General features: G+C 44.0%; 1 long non-coding RNA gene across 6 annotated transcripts in view; it reads left to right on the top strand.

The window, feature by feature from the left end:
* LOC125412393 (uncharacterized) overlaps positions 1 to 14,463 on the top strand; it is a 116,846-nt gene extending 102,383 nt beyond the window's left edge. For all 6 annotated transcript variants that reach the window (XR_015737556.1, XR_015737555.1, XR_007235584.3 and 3 more), the window contains 3 exons: positions 2,273 to 2,518; positions 13,262 to 13,351; positions 13,767 to 14,463. This is a non-coding gene — a long non-coding RNA (uncharacterized LOC125412393). The remainder of the gene's footprint in view (positions 1 to 2,272; positions 2,519 to 13,261; positions 13,352 to 13,766) is intronic.
* The last annotated feature ends 1,416 nt before the right edge of the window (positions 14,464 to 15,879 follow it).

Below are 15,879 nucleotides of genomic sequence, written 5' to 3' on the forward strand. Positions count from 1 at the left end.
TAGAAAATTTAGCTACATTCTCTGATTTGAGAAATCTTGTGTCTTACAGGAGGAGCTTTACAGTACTCGACTGAGCTTTTGGCAAATTTATTGATTGATTGGGATATCCTGATTGGGCATCTGTCCATCCATCCATCCATCCATCCATCCATCCATCCATCCATCCTCCCATCCATCCTTTAATCCACAGTAATTTTCTGAAATTCCATGTTTTTTTTGTGTGTAATTCACAGAGGTAATGAGGATTGATTACTGAAGCTGGGATGGGAAGCCAGAAAAGGAATGTTGTGTTAGAGGAGGAGAAGGTGAATGGAAGAATGGAGTGTGAATTAGCTGGGTTGGAAGATGGAAGGAAGAAGCAAATGACAAATGGAATAATGACGAGGGTTATCTAGGTACCCACACAGATGCAGTGTACAGGTATGAGAACATATGGTGAGCTCCAGGAATGAGAACAGCTTGAACCAGGAACCGCTTAGTACCTTTCTTGTGACAGGTGGCTCTACAGGGATCTTCTGGTGTGAACTTTGCTGCATGGCTCCTACAGAGGAGGTCTGGTACCATGGCAATTACTAGTCATTAGGTAGAGTGGACATTTAAAAATTTCTGATGAAGATGGCAAAGACCAGGGACTACACCGATTAGCTTATATGTGCCAGAAGCCTGATATTAGAGTCCAGTGTGATAGTCTATGTTCTGCTGCAAGGAGAACCCAATTAGAGATAAAGACTCAGGAATGTGATCCCTGAACAGAATAACAAAATAATACAGCCAGTTTTGGGACTGAAAACACCTACAGTCTTTCTATTGTGCCATAGCAAAAGAGAGGCTTTCCTTTTACAAATGGCTTCAAAAATGAGGATCTCCTTCGTTCTCCCAGACAATACTGGAAACAGAGCTTTGTCATGTACTCTGTGGCTATTGGGAGTCTCTTTTAAAATAAAACTCCCCAGAGGGGAGGCTGAGTACAAAGTGGCTACCAAAGAGTCATTCACTGTGGCGCTTTGGCCCAACTTTGACCAACTTTCCAGATCCATCTAAAACCTTCCCTCCTTTGCCCGGCCTTCCTCTGTTCTACTACAGCCTGCCCATACTGCAGCCCTGTTAGTTAGAAGCCACTGTGATCAGAATATGGTCAATGATCAATTGTATCTGCCCCTGAGAAAGCTATATTGTTGCTAGATGCTGATATTTCATCAGGTCTTAAATATGTCTTTGCTCCCGTAGAGCTTCCTGCTTTGCTTACAAGTACCCGGAGGCCAGAAACATTGCCATGATAAAATGTGAACTCTTTCTTTCTCTCCAGTACCTAGCAGAGTAGACACACTAAAGGCTCCCAACATTTATTTTCTCATTGGATGTAAGAGGTCTTGCAATAATTTCTGAACTAGAAAATTTGATCGAAACGTGAATTGCTTTGTAGAGGTGTTTTTATTTATCCCTCATAGTAGAATACAAAAACATGATTGTGCTACAACAATTCAAAACAACTCTCACCGAAAGGCTGGATCCCTTTCCCTCCAATCTGTGCTTGCTTTGTGATTATTATTATTATTATTATTTGATCATTTGAATTCAGGGGGAATGATGTTTATGAGATATGCCCTCACCTCTGGAGGGCCCATGCTTAGCTGAGACCACGCCAGTTGTGAGCCCATAGAATTGTGACCCTAAAGAATGATTGTTATTATAGATCACAGTTTGGGGATAACTTGTTAGGTATCAAATGCTAGTGGATATCCAGGGAATAAGCCATGTCTTAGTTATCATACAAGTCCATGGGATGCTATTTTATGAAGAGGAAACAAGGGGTCAGAGGTAAAGTGATGAGGGATTGCACTTTGGGTCTTTATGAGCTGTCATAGCAAGCATCTTTCAGCAAACATCACAGTAAGGGGCACACGTCTCTACAGGCACTGGGGTGTCAGAGGGCAAAGAGGTGTGTGTTGGAAGATGTCAGGAAAAGTTCAGAACATGAGTTCCCTACAGTGGGCTCTGGGTTCCCTGTATTCAGGATGAGATGAGGTACAAGGTACATTTGCAAGGAGGAGAAGGTAACAGTAATGCTCATGAAATCTCTGAGAGCTTTCTATGTACCAGAAGTTGTTTTGGGTCTCCAATCCTTAGAAAAGTCCTGGGCAGTTCCAGAAGAAATCAAATAGGGCACGAAACACCTAAGTGGTGTGTCCAACTACAAGGGGAAGTAACGGTTAAGTAAAGGGCTCATCAGTAGAGTGTCTGACCTGCCACACCTTTTTCTGCTTCTCAACAGACTGAGCGGGCACTTGATTGTTACTGGAAATTGATGGAAGCCTTGCAATGACCACCCGTGGCCTCAGATGCTGACTTAGCCCACTCTGTCCCAGGACTGTGGCTTTTCCAGCTTGATAAGAACAGGAGGGCTCCTATGCGACCTGCTCTATGAGGACATTATTTGGCTTATCACGACGTCTACAAGCAGCTTTTGTGGAAGGTGAAGAAAGAACCATGAGCAGAGACCTCCAGAGACCCTCGTGAGGTATGGTCATCCAGGATAAATTTAGGATGGTCCCTTCCGTTTTCCTAATAATGCTACACACTGCCTCTCCTGCACTGCTTGGATAGGATTCCCTGAGCGGCCTGTGGGATTCCCAGCTTATTAGCTGAGAAGACCGAGACTAAGACATTAATGGTCATGCTTCATGTTACAATGTTTATCGATGCTGAAATGGGACTATGTCATTTCCACCCCCACATTCTCGAATTAGTCATGAATGAGAACTCACGGACACAAGAGCACTTCCTGTGTTTGAAGCACGAGGTGTAGAGAAGAGATAGCCATGTCTTATTCACAGTGGCAAGGTCTGTGTCGACAGTGCTTATGAGAGCCACACTGAATGCTTAGCGCAATCCATCTGATTCTCCTAACAGCCCAGTGAGGGGCATGCACTCAGCATTCTCAGGCTCTGCATAAAAACATCCAACAGCTTTCTGGAGCTGGGGTTCAAATGCAGTCAGGCTTTTACCACCATCGTGTGCAGCCTCTGTGCTCTGGGTAGCACTGCCTCCGTGCTGGGGAGTGAAATGAGAGCTAGATAATGAGGGCAGCTCTCACTGCCTTGTGTATTCAAAGTGGTTTGACCTCGAGCAAGCTAATTAAATTTTCGGCATCCATTTTTTTATCTGTTAAATGGGAGTTTTGATGTCACCTCCTTCAGAGTTAAAGTGAGGTTGTTGTACGAGTTAATTGGCTGTGTGTGTGCAGGTGTGTTGCCTCAAACAATCTCTCCCCCATACACTTAGTACGGTTTGAGTGTTTGTTATTATCCTATTATAAGGGGCCGGCACGAGCAAATCTGCAGGTGTGTAGCTCACACAAGCGCTGAGGGTCCTCAGAAGAAAGGCGGATTCACTTTCAGTGGAGATGATTAGGCTGGCTTCAGCGGGGAAGGGAGATGTAAACTGAGACTCAGAGGACACTGTCGCAGAATGGAGATGGAGGGGACGTCAGCATCTGTGGAATTGCATGACTCTATGTCCCAGAGGATATCTCATCTCACGGGGTTGGGCAGCCTCTTCACGTTCAGCTGCTTGGGGCAAGGCTTTAACTATAAACCAAGCCTCCTTATTTCTCTCCCTGCTCTCTCTAAGTCCTGTCCCTCCGCATGTCTGCTGACGTCATTCAAAGCTAGCTACATCAGAGACTCCTTCCTCAGCCAGCTCATCTGTGGTCTGCTCCCATGGCACTCCCTTCAGATGCCGCCTCGGACGCTGGCTTTTCTTTGCCATCCTTTCGGGAGTGATGCAACTGAGCCATGCATTTCATAGTCATAACAAAACGTCTCTACACCAATAAGGGACTTGCCAATCTATAGACAGTCTCCAGATAGAACCATTGATTTGGAGCTGTCAGGGGCTCAGTAAACATTAATCTGCACAGCGAGCCTGGGAAGTCGCTCTGTTGTTCTCCACAGGGAAACGCCGAAAGCCTGTGTTGGAGCTCTCTTCGCACCCGTAGCTTTGTAAGACGTCATGGTAGATAGAGATAGGCGCTCAGCAACGGCCTAAGAGATTGCAGAGCCCACAGACAGAAGGCTGGTTGGCTGATGGCTGGACCATATCCGGGCAAACTGAGAGAAGTTCTCTTGAGTCTGTGGCAAGAGTGCTGTAACTGGATGGTGATGTTTGTCTTAGACAGAGATGGGTGGCCGCCCCTGTCTTCTCTCTGGAGGGCTGGAGTCCAGCTTGGTGCTGTCAGGATTCAGTTCCCACAGAGAGAAGCAAGAGCAGATTGCTGTGTTTTATTCTTTCACACACTCCTTTGTCCATTTGTCTGTCATCTGTTTGTCTGTCCTTTAGTTTCCTGCCCAGCTCTCTCGCCATCCATAAGCCTTTACTGGGATGTGTTCCATGGAATAGAACACGGTAAGGGGATTCATATTTGCTTGACCCCATGTGATTTGAGCAGGGGCCTTCCCAAGGGACACTGGGATGGTGCTGGAAAAACGAGGGATGCAGAAAGGTTTTTCTCAGAGATGGGGACTGAGGAAGAGGGTTCAGGGAGTCTCGGGCAGGCTGTCCTCACTGCTGCTTCTGTGCCTGCAGATGAGTGCCCAGCTGGCCCGCTGGTCACTGGCACGATCTCTTTGTGTGGTAACCAGTGGGACCACATTTGTGCCTTTCCCTCATGCAGCCTCCTCACTGGCTCCTTCCAAGCTGAAGGTTCTGTCACGGTGTGGTCTGCCAAGCATGCTGAGATGCCATGGGCCTATGCATGGGACTGCTCTTCATAGGGAAGTTCAAGTCAGGTCGGACCTGCCTCTCCCTCACTCCGTGTGTGTGTGTGTGTGTGTGTGTGTGTGTGTGTGTGCGCGCACACACGCGTGGGAGGAAGTCCTTTCTATTCTGCACGTGAACTGTTTCCTAGGGTAAGGAACAGAGCATCTCTGTGTGCTCCATAGGGTGCTCACTGGTAGGGAAAGCCCAGCCACAAGCTACAAAGTTGCCCAAGTTCAACCCCTAGACACAGTGTGCTGCAGTTGGAAATCACAAGGGAGAGAGGAGGACCCAGAGCAAATGAAGAAAGTGAACCCTGAGCAGATAGGAGGGCAATGAGCTGATTTTTCATGTCAGATTTTAAAGATCTTGTCCTTCCTGTTTTTACATATAGAATTGGTAAGGTCCATGTTTCACTTCTAGATTTTTCTTTGCAATTTATTGTTGCTTTCCATCTAGCGTATATGTCAGAGGCAGGGGCTTGCCAGTGCCCTGCTCTCCTAAGGTTCACTACTGAGAGCTGCCTGCACTTCAGTGGCCACAGAAGAGTACCTGACATTCAGGCTGGTGTCTTGGATATAATTGAATTGCTGGGATATGTTAAACATTGCAAGGGCTTTAAGCCGAGGGTAATTTAATGATGTGGCCTTTAGGATTGTTAATTAGCACTGTCTGTATGAGCATGTAACAATAACACCACCTACTGTAAAGCGAACGTTCTGCACTCAGAACACTCCTTTCTTTAGGGCTTCCTGCAGAGAAGAGCTCATTAACTCCTTTGGTGACAAAGCCTTTTCCCTCTGGGAGGGGTTCTGACGGCTGTGAATTCTCACCCTCTCTTGGCTCACATTCTTCTGTGTGAAGCCACGATGCAGCTGGCAGGCAGGAGCAGACAGAGAACGACCGCTCAGGCCTGTGGTAGCAGTGCCTTGGATGGGCCTTCTCTGCCCAGCTGCTGGATGCTGCAGTCCGGGAAGCAGAGAGGCTAGGGGGAGGATGTGGAGAGAGTCAAGAAAGGATACGGAGAAACTGCGACCCTGTATACTGTTGGTAAGAATTCAAACGGCGTGGAAGTACCGCAAAAATGAAAAACGAACTCCCATGGGATCCAGCCCTTTTGACTGCTTATCCAAAAGGCTTGACTGAATCAGGATATCAGAGTGATAACAACCCTCCTTAGTTCCCTACAGCCCTATTCCAAGTGGGAAGGATGCAGAAACATTGTGTCCCCTGATGGATAAGTGGAAAAGAATAGATGACGTATACATGCAATGAAATCCCATCTAGCCTTTAAAAGGAAGGCAGCTGTGCATGACGTGGATTAATCCTGAAAACTTAGGTGAAATGAACCTGGCACAGAATGAGAAAAACTGCACAATTCCACTCTTAAATATCTGAGCATCAAATTCTGGGAATCAAACAGTCGAATGGTAATTGCTACAAACAGTTGAGCAACAGAGAAGATGGCAACGTGCTAGCTCAATAGCATCGCTATTCAGATGAACGGGTTCTAGAAATCAGTCACACTGTAACTATCTCCATGATAATGTGTTTTACACCTCAAATGTGCTTAGGATAGGACATGTCCCATGTCAGATGTTCTCAGTGCAGTTGGAAACACTCATGGAGGGTGAGGGGGAATAGCTCAGTGGTAATTCACTACCTCAGTCTGTAGGAGACATGGGTCAGTTCATGATCCATGAACTGTATGTGTACATTTGCACACAGCATACATAGACAAGCATGCACATGCACCCCACAGAGAGTATGTAAATACAGACACAGTCATTGGGATCTGATCATTGAAAGACAAGATGCTGACCTCCACTCTGCTTGCCCAGTTGGAAGAAATGGTCTATGTCTGTTTGGTGAGCTCCAGGGGCTCAGTTGAGCTGTGAGTTTGGAAGACGCCTGTATGTGCTGCATGTTACTAGTTTTGGGGAAGCTGCAGCTGTTGATCAGATGGGGGTACTCACTCTCTTTTTTTCATTTATGTTCGTACAGGCAAGGACTTTTAGAATCACTTATCCATCTCTTTAGTAACAAGTATCATTTTTGAAGTTACATTCTTCAGAGAAAAATGTCAGCTATATTTAAATATTTGGATATTAGACTATGTCTTGTACTGTGTTCTGCCAAACCATCCCATGACAATGCTTTCAGTCATGGCATAACCGTGAGGTTTCTACTGTGGACATCTCAGCTTCCCCTACCCTCCTCTCTGGTCATGCTTTGGTCGCTTACAGTTTCACCTGGTCTCTAGTTTAGAGATGGCATCCTGGCCTCGACTTTACAGACAGAAGGAGAACATTACTGGCTGACTGTAGCCCTCCCCTGCCAAAGTCAGAGGTGCCTTTCAAATACTTCACAGTGCAGAGCCTGTTGACTGAGCTGGAACTCAGACCAGCTCCCTCTTCCTGTGCCAGCTCTTTGGCCCATTTTCTCCTAACCTGTCAAGCTGGCCCTCTTCATGTCCCTGCCAGGCCATCTTCCTGCTCTTGCACAGTTGTGTCCGCCCAGTGTCGTCTGCTGTGCACACTTATGCCCTGATGCCGCTGCACGGTCTGAATGTACGGCTTGTTTTATTTTATTTTTTATCTGTTCTGCCTTTTGTTTCTTCTTTATTAGTGTCATTTGTTTTCGCTGAGAATTGCCGTCCAGCACTTCCTACTTTTGCAGCTCCTCCCCGGAAGACCCTTCCTCCTGTCAACTGCAGCGCCCCCCTCCTGTTACCCTGTTGGCCTCTCCTGCCTTGCCTCCTGCTCCCACATGTATCCCGTGGCTATCTTTGACTTCTGTCCTCCTCATTGTTTGTCCCGAAGTGTTACACTCCCTCTGTTCTTTCAACAAAATATTTTTTTCCTTGGCAGTGCCTTCCGTGACAAACCCAGCACCAGCTGAGTTGGGTGTGCTTGCTTTTTCAGGGGATCTTTGAGGAGCTATCAGTAAAGATCTTATCCTCCTAACCGCCATTGGTCTAGTCTGATTTTCATCCCAGATCATAACAGTATCTGGTCTTTGCATAGAATTCAAGTTTATCTTCATACAAATGAGCAGGTGAATTGGGAAGCTGAGATAGGAACTAGATTTTGTTCCTCTCCCAGAGGCCAGACCGCCAGTCTTCTTGTTAAAGAGCTCGGTGAGCCCTCCTTTCTGTCTTCCGGGATGTAATGACCATTTTCTATCATTGGCTTTACTTATCTGAGTAAGTCTTGCCATTCCTGTCATGCTGCAGCTTCCTCTAGATGCTGCCCACATCCACACCAACCATCTCTCCAAACACTCACTCTCACAAGGCTCGCATGTTGTTTTACGAAGATTTATTCATCTCAAAAAGATGCAAGTTACCTTTAAACTCCTTTGTTCAAGAGCAAGCTATTTATATTAGCAAACTAAACTGAACTTAGTATTTTGTCACAGATATGCCTATTAATGGAAATTTGCTGAAACAAGGATGTCAGCTTTGTCCAGTGTTTTTCCCAGCAGGATGGTGGACAAGGATGGGGTTAAATAAATACTTGCTGATGAAATACAGACATCCTTTATTCTGCCTTTAGGAAATAGGTGAACTCAACTGGCTAAGGACAGTTAATGTATCACTTTTTTTTCCAAACTTTCTTAAAGTAGAAAAAACATCTTTTCCCCGAAAGTATTTAACTAATCACAAGGCTAAAGACTCAGGGCCTTCCTTCAATCATTTAGTGAATAAAATTCTGTCTGGTTTTGTCCAGAGCTAGGTTTAAAGGAGTAGGGGTAGGAGGAGGAGAAGACAACAAAGACACAGTTTGTGACGAAGATGCAGGACATGGGTCTCTGACATGGCGCTTGGGTTTTCTAAGGCCCTAGCTCAAGCTGACAGCCATGGCACTTCTCCTGTGAACACGCTTTTAACTAGGTGACATCTGGTGCCTCTCAATGCAAATACGTTCCTACATGGGAGAATGGTCCTTCTGTGGTGACTGAATGGGCAATGTCTGTCAGATCAATTATGGACGAGACTCATCTTCTCAAAGGTTCCCCTACATTTCTTTTCTCTCCTGAGAATTCACCTTGTACTCAAACTTCTGTCTCTGGGAGTCAGGCCTGCAGACAGTTACCTGCCCCCAGCTGTTTCCCTCCTGAGAGCCTGGTGTAAAGGAACATTTTCCTGACGGGTTTACCTTTCCCTTCTGAAGGGTCTTCTCTGATTTCCAAACTGGACATCTAAACATAGTGCTAGTGGGTAGACCTTCCTATTCCCACTGACATACCGTGAGGACACCGAGACTGTTAGCTGCTGTGACATTTGTGCAGGAGAGCCCATTACCTGTCAATATATTTCTAGTCTGCCTCAACTTGTGCTTTTTTTTCTGAGGTCAATGCTTCTTTGACCACAGGGAACAGGGCTAGATCATAATATATGAAAATCAGGGAGTTTTCTGTAAACAGTGACCAGGGAGCTGCATAGCTTCCTTGAAAGCATGATTGGTAAAACATTTTGAAACCCTCTCTTGGGTGTTGTAGAGATGAGACATGGCATTCTCTTACTGAAGTAAAGTTCTCAGTATCTAACTGGCAGAGCCACAGTATAATAAGATCAGTTGGCAGGGACGCCATATGGGGTACCCAGAAAGCATAGGTCTTGTTCATTTGCGAAAGTGCAAGGTGACAAGAGGTCAGTCTTCTCTCAAAGGATGTGGCGTCTCCTTCTATCTCTGCCCAGACCTGTGGCAGCCAGCAATGTTGTTGCAACCTTGCTCCTCCATGGCCATTCTTAGCAATCGTACATCTTCTCTTGTCCCACCAAAGCACAGCCAGGACTATATTAAAAACACAATTCATGAAAATGCTTAAAGCCCTCTTAGTTCTGTCTGATGACCTGCTGCTGTTCCTTCCAGAGCTCTGACACTTACTGGTTGTGGTGGTCACCTCTTTGCCAAATAAACGCTAAAGCCATGCCGAATTATTGCTGCCTTTGCCGTTTCCTGTTGAGAATGCATTGCAGCCAAGGCTTTGCATACTGGAACCTTTCATTGATGAGAGCAACTCGCTTTATTTTTAGCGCTGTGATTCTCTCCATCAGATGATTTCTATTTATAAACTTGGGGCCTCATCTATTATTTCCTACTGCTCCTACAAGCGTGGTAGTCCTATGTAACAACCTTCCTTGCTCAGCATTGTGTCCCTCTGGCTTAGAAAGGCTGAGTTAAAGCAGGGGCTTAGCAGGTACTCACTAAGGATTGGAAGGACGGGAACAGACTCTCTCTCTCCCTCCCTCCCTTCCTCCTCCCCCCATTTCTTTCTCTGTGTGTGTTGAAGGCACTACGACTTTTGTTACTTTTCCTTTAAGAGGCAGTTGGTTTGAGCTGAGCATCTGGAATCTGATGATAATACATTCAGGGTCCCACGTTATCACATGTGAGCTGGGTAAACCCTTGAAATGTCTAACTTCTAAGCCTCCACTGACTTGTCTCTATAACGGACATAATGACAGAAGGGTCAACTCCTAACTAAGTTGGGTGAGAAAACAGAATGATATAGTATTTGATTGTCACAACCACAGAGTCATTGCTTAAGAAAAACAACTTTGCCAGCTTTTGCAGGGAAGGGTAGATTCACATCAAAGCCTCCAGAGGAAAAATCAGTACAGGCTCACAGATCCTACTTCCAAGAGAAACAACTTTAAAATCTAGGCCTGGGGCTGGTTGACAGTTCTCTTGAGAAGTACCCTTCCTTGAGACGGAGAGGTGATTGTACACACGTTATTGGCCTGAGCCGACAATGAGAAGTAGTCTGTATGGCAAAGCTCAAGCAGGCCCAGTGCCTGCACTCAGTACACTGTCTGGCTTGGACCCTGGCTTTCGGGATGGGTGGTGGGGTTTAAAGAATGGGGAGGAAGAAGCCAAGGAAACAACCTGGCAATCAGTAGAAATTCATTTCTAAGGCTTTGTTAAGTGCGGGCCCAGGGCCGTCTCTTTTAGCTTCCTCTTCCTCGCTTTCCTGTTCGGTTGGCAGGCTCCAGGCTGAGCCCACTCTGTGGCCCCTTGCTGGTGGGTCAGTGTGCTTTATTTCCCCTCTAATGAAAAACATTTGTGTCTAGTAAATCTTTCCTTTGCTCTTATTAAAACACTTGGTGCTGGTTATTGAGGTCTGTTCCAAGCTAGGTGAGAATCAATAAGGTGATCCACTTAATCATTTCAGCAATCAACAAGCTATTCTCTTAGTTTGCACTCTGGCCAAGGCCCATAGAAATCCAAAGGCTTATCAGGTCCTCATAACCCACAGAACCACGAGGAGACCTCCTCTTCATTTTCCTTCTTCCAGTGCCCCTCAGGGAGCCCCAAGTCCTCTGAAAAGCCCTACTGTCTCCTTGGCCTTAGGGCTGTGCTTGGCAAGACGGTGACCAACCCTAGGTTTCTGGAACGTTCTTATTGAAAGGAAAGCATACTTTTTTTTTTCTTGGCCAGGGGCAGTCAATACTTGATTATAAATGCTTTTGTCTCAGCTATTGAGTTTTTGTATATTCTGTGCACCTGCTTGGACAATTACCCAGTCCCTCTAGGTTCAAGGCTCTCCAACATCAAGATTCAAATTCTAACAAGTGCAATTTGTTCAAAACAAGTTGTATATTTTATGAAGAGTTAGAAGAGAGGAGTTAAAATGTTCCCAATAAATGAAATAAAAAAATGTTTGAGGAGATAGAAATGTTATTTTTTTCTGATTTGGTTATTCCATACTATGTATATATTGAGTGATCTCACTGTACCCCAGAAATATATGCACTACCATTATATGTAATAGTATTTATTTCCAAATAGACATATTTATTGTCTAAAATGCAAGAATCAAAAGATACTTAAATTCTGTTTTTGCCAGGAAGCATCCTGTGGCACCTAGGGGTCAGGGGCCCTTGTGCTGGTTTGAACAGAGACACCGTACTTCCACCTTTCCCTGTTTTCCAGCTGAGAGTCCCCTAAGATCTGGGTCTGTGGCTTAATCATCTGCATTATCATGACCACCCTGTTCCCTAGCACACAGAAATGACTCCCATGTACTTACTGAAAGGAAGGGATGGAGAGAAGGAAGGAAGGGAGGGAAAAAGGGAAGGAAAGAGAGAAGAAGAGAGAGAGGAAGGAAGGGAAGGAGAAAGGGAGACTGGAAAGGAGGGAGAGAGGAAAGAAATAAGGGAGAAGGGAAGAAAATAATTATTTCATCTAGTCCTCAATGTCAGTGTGGATTTTATTCCTGACATGGCCTGTAATTTCTGGGCGTCTTTAACCAGTTCTGTCCTCAATTTCCTTTCCTTTCCACAAAGTATTTTAATCCTCTAATTCCTCTTGGCTCACACATTTCATATCTGCATGCCTCTAAGTCCATGGTTCCCAATTCTTTGATATCCAAAGTCAGTATAGGTAAATATATATTTAGAAAGCTCCCATTTTAAACATGAACCAAATGTCCCAGTATTAGAAGTGACTTCATCCAGTTTGTAAAACATGCCTAACTGCAATAATAAGATGAAATAAAAGGAAAATAATCTATGGTCAAATCTTAGGTATTCATTTCACAGAAGTGAGACGAACACCCAGTTAGAAGACACAATGGAGGAATTAGATACTTGTGAACTTGTCCTGGTCACTTTGAACTAGGTCTCAGCTGCAGATGCGTTCTAAAGCAGGTGGTTACATCGGTGTCTCCTATAGTGTGGGGACTGGGGTCACCACTGGCATACTCGTACTGTATGTAAGTTTCATTGTTAAGTTTTGTTGTTTATATAACTGGTTTCATGTTACTGGTTACAATTTTAAAGTAGCCCTATGTAGACTTTCTAGAGCCACAGTGGTCACCTTGCTGGAATGTTCAGGGTGTATAAAACAAGGCAGAATTTAAGCACTGATAATAACAACAGGCATTTCACCTGGGGGACGTTCAAAAGTCCTCTGGGAATCAGGACAGCATGTTGTCTGTAATTCAGCATTATCCTTTTCATTAAGAATCTGGGGGGGCTGGAGAGATGGCTCAGAGGTTAAGAGCACTGCCTGCTCTTCCAGAGGTCCTGAGTTCAATTCCTGGCAACCACATGGTGGCTCACAACCATCTATAATGAGGTCTGGTGCCCAGACATACATGCAGACAGAATATTGTATACAAAAAATATAAATAAATAAATAAATAAATAAATAAATAAATAGAATAAAAACTGCCTTCAGCAGTATTTAAAAAAAAAAGAATCTTGGGAAGCCATACTGTCTACATACCATATATCATCAGGGCATCCAATCATTGAACCAACAGACACCTTCCCACCTAGCACATGTCCGAAATGCTGTCTACAGGATGTTGCCATTTCTGCCAGGAACTAGTATCTCTGTAGTTCAAACTGTTAGAATGCCACATGCAGTCCTTTCCCAAAGGCACCAGCACTGTATCTCCGAGCTCCCCATGCACAGAGGGGTCCTGTCCTTCCAAGCTCTAGTGCTACTGTCTTGAATTTCTTCATTGTTTTTGCATTTTCATTTTACTCCAGATGCTGTGAATTCTGCTGTCAGTCTTGGCTGCGCATTGGGATATATATGCTGTATTCTTAAGCAACTAAGAGATGCCTTTTGCCTAAATGGTAACTGAGTTCTGCACACCAATGCTTTATTTTATGAGCTAGTTTATTACCAACTATTTTGTTTATGGATTGAGCAACTTGTGTATTTGTTAATTGCTTTATTTATATATACTTTATATATTGTTTATACTATACTTATAAATATAGGATATTTATTTTGTACTCTGGACTCGAAAGGTTCTGATTCAAGTTCAGAAAGAGTTCATCACATTTTGCATCCTCTTGTTTTACCATGTATTATTAATATTATTGTGCCAATAATAATAATTGTTAATTCTATATAGAATAACTGACTTAAAATAAGATACACTGCTAGGGTCAGACCCCAGCTAAGACCCTCAGCAACAGTGGAGAGAATTGCTGAACTGGATTTGCCCTGTAGTTAGATTAATGACTTTCTTAAATGTCTTCATAGAACCAACATCCAGCAACTGATGGAAGCAGAGGCAGAGAACCACAGAGGAGTGTTGGCCTGAGCTCCAAAGTCCAGTCGAAGAGAAGGAGAAGTGAGAACAAAGAGGTCAAGACCATGATGGGGACGCTCACTGAAACACCTGACCTGAACTAATAGGAGTCCATCAACTCAGGTCTGACAGTGAGGGAACCAGTACAGGACCAAACTAGGCCCTCTGAATGTGGGTGACAGTTGAATGACTGAGGCAGACTGCAGGGCCACTGGCAGTGAGGCCAGGATTTATTCCTACTGCTTGTTCTGGCTTTTTGAAACACATTCTCTCTGGAGGGATACCTTGCTTAGCCTAGACATAGTGGGAACGGTCTTGGTCTTGTCTGAAAGCAATGTGCTAGACTTTGTTAACTCCCCATGGGACGCCTTATCCTCTCTGAGGAGTGGATGGGGGATAGAATGGGGGATGAGAAGAGGGAGAAGGTGAAGGGAACAGGAGGAGGGGAGGGAGTAAGAAATGAATTTGGCATGTAAAATTAGAAAATCATTTTTTAAAAAAAATAAATTACAAGAAAAAAATATATATTTAAAGAAAAAAGATACACTGCATTTGGCAGTAACAAACACTGTCATAACCCATTAACAAATTGGTGCTTTGCTTCTGGTGTTATTTCAGCATCTCTGAAGAAAGGTGCTTTCGTTTTTCTCTCAGCTATTCATTCAGTTTGTGAAATCCTTGAAGAGATGAGAATTTCCTACCCAAGGTTTCCATCAAGAATGGATCAAACAAAGTTGAAAAACCTGTATCTGTATTGAATGTCTGCAGACTTTTGCCTGGTTATTATTCCTAACACAATATAGACTACCAGATATTTGCACATCATTGGCCATGAAGGTTGTTTCAGTAATTGTAAGTAACTTAGAGATTATTAAAGTGCACAGGGGTGTGTGTGTGTGTAGGTTATATAAAATTCACATCTCTTTACAGAAGGAGCTTGAGTATCTGTGGATCTTGGTATTATGGTAATGGAGTTCTGGACCTATTACTTCTACACATGAAGGGAAACTATTAGGTTTCCTGTGAAAATATACAAAAACAAGTAATTGCATTCAGAAAAATACCTACCTGTTATTTAGGCTGACTCATGAAGGAGTTGTACCAAATTAAGGGAAAGGTGTAAAATTCAGGTAATCACAAATCATGGAAGTTTTGGGGGCTCAGATTGATTTTTAAAATTATCCAGGACTTAGATCTACTTCAGCAAGATTGATAAGATATTAAGATGGAGAATTTTGGATAATTTTGGACAAGAGTGTGTGTCCTAAGCTAAGAGCATTAAAAAAAAACATTCAATCAACCTGTATATGCTAACTGCAAGCAATTTTTACCTGACCATTAAGTCAGGGCAAGATAGTATGCTTTCTAACACTTAATTTAGTTTAATTGTATTATACAGGAACATTTTCTGAAAAGATGTCATTTACTATTTACTACTATTCAGTTCTCACTAATTCAGTAAAATCATAAGCAATAGCCAAACTAAAACCCACAGGGACTAGGTTTTAAAGGACTATAAATGGAATCTGCTGGGATACAGTTAATTGGTTCAGACAGTATTGTGCATGGAAGGGGGACATAAGCCGACTTCAACTGATTGATTTATGGGGAAGCCACAGTGAAATCCAGGCGTGGGGTCATGTCAAGGGTGGACCTCAACCTGCCCTCCCTGGGTAGAGGAAGGGCCATCGCACTGTGAGTCTGGAGCTCTTCACTTTGTGGTAGCTTTATAAACATAGAACTGGAAGACCCAAATTTTCCTACAAACTGCTCGCTATATATGGTTTATACCCAAGGATTTGAAAATTAGTACTTTTTAAAATAACATCAAGAAGATGACAGATTTTATTTGGCCAACTCTTACATGCAAGCTGATTTCAGTGCACATGGGCATGCTTCCCCTTTCCCCTCTATGTGTGTGTGTGTGTGTGTGTGTGTGTGTGTGTGTGTGCGTGCACATGCACACATACATTTGTGATATGAGCATGGAGATACTGCACAGGGTAGGTCATTGCATGGCTTTGTGTTGATGTACCTTGCAAGGAGACGGTAGTTTTCCTGCCC

Source organism: Myodes glareolus, chromosome 3 (genome assembly GCF_982192425.1).
Source record: "Myodes glareolus chromosome 3, mMyoGla1.1, whole genome shotgun sequence".
In the NCBI taxonomy this organism is placed as follows: domain Eukaryota; kingdom Metazoa; phylum Chordata; class Mammalia; order Rodentia; family Cricetidae; genus Myodes; species Myodes glareolus.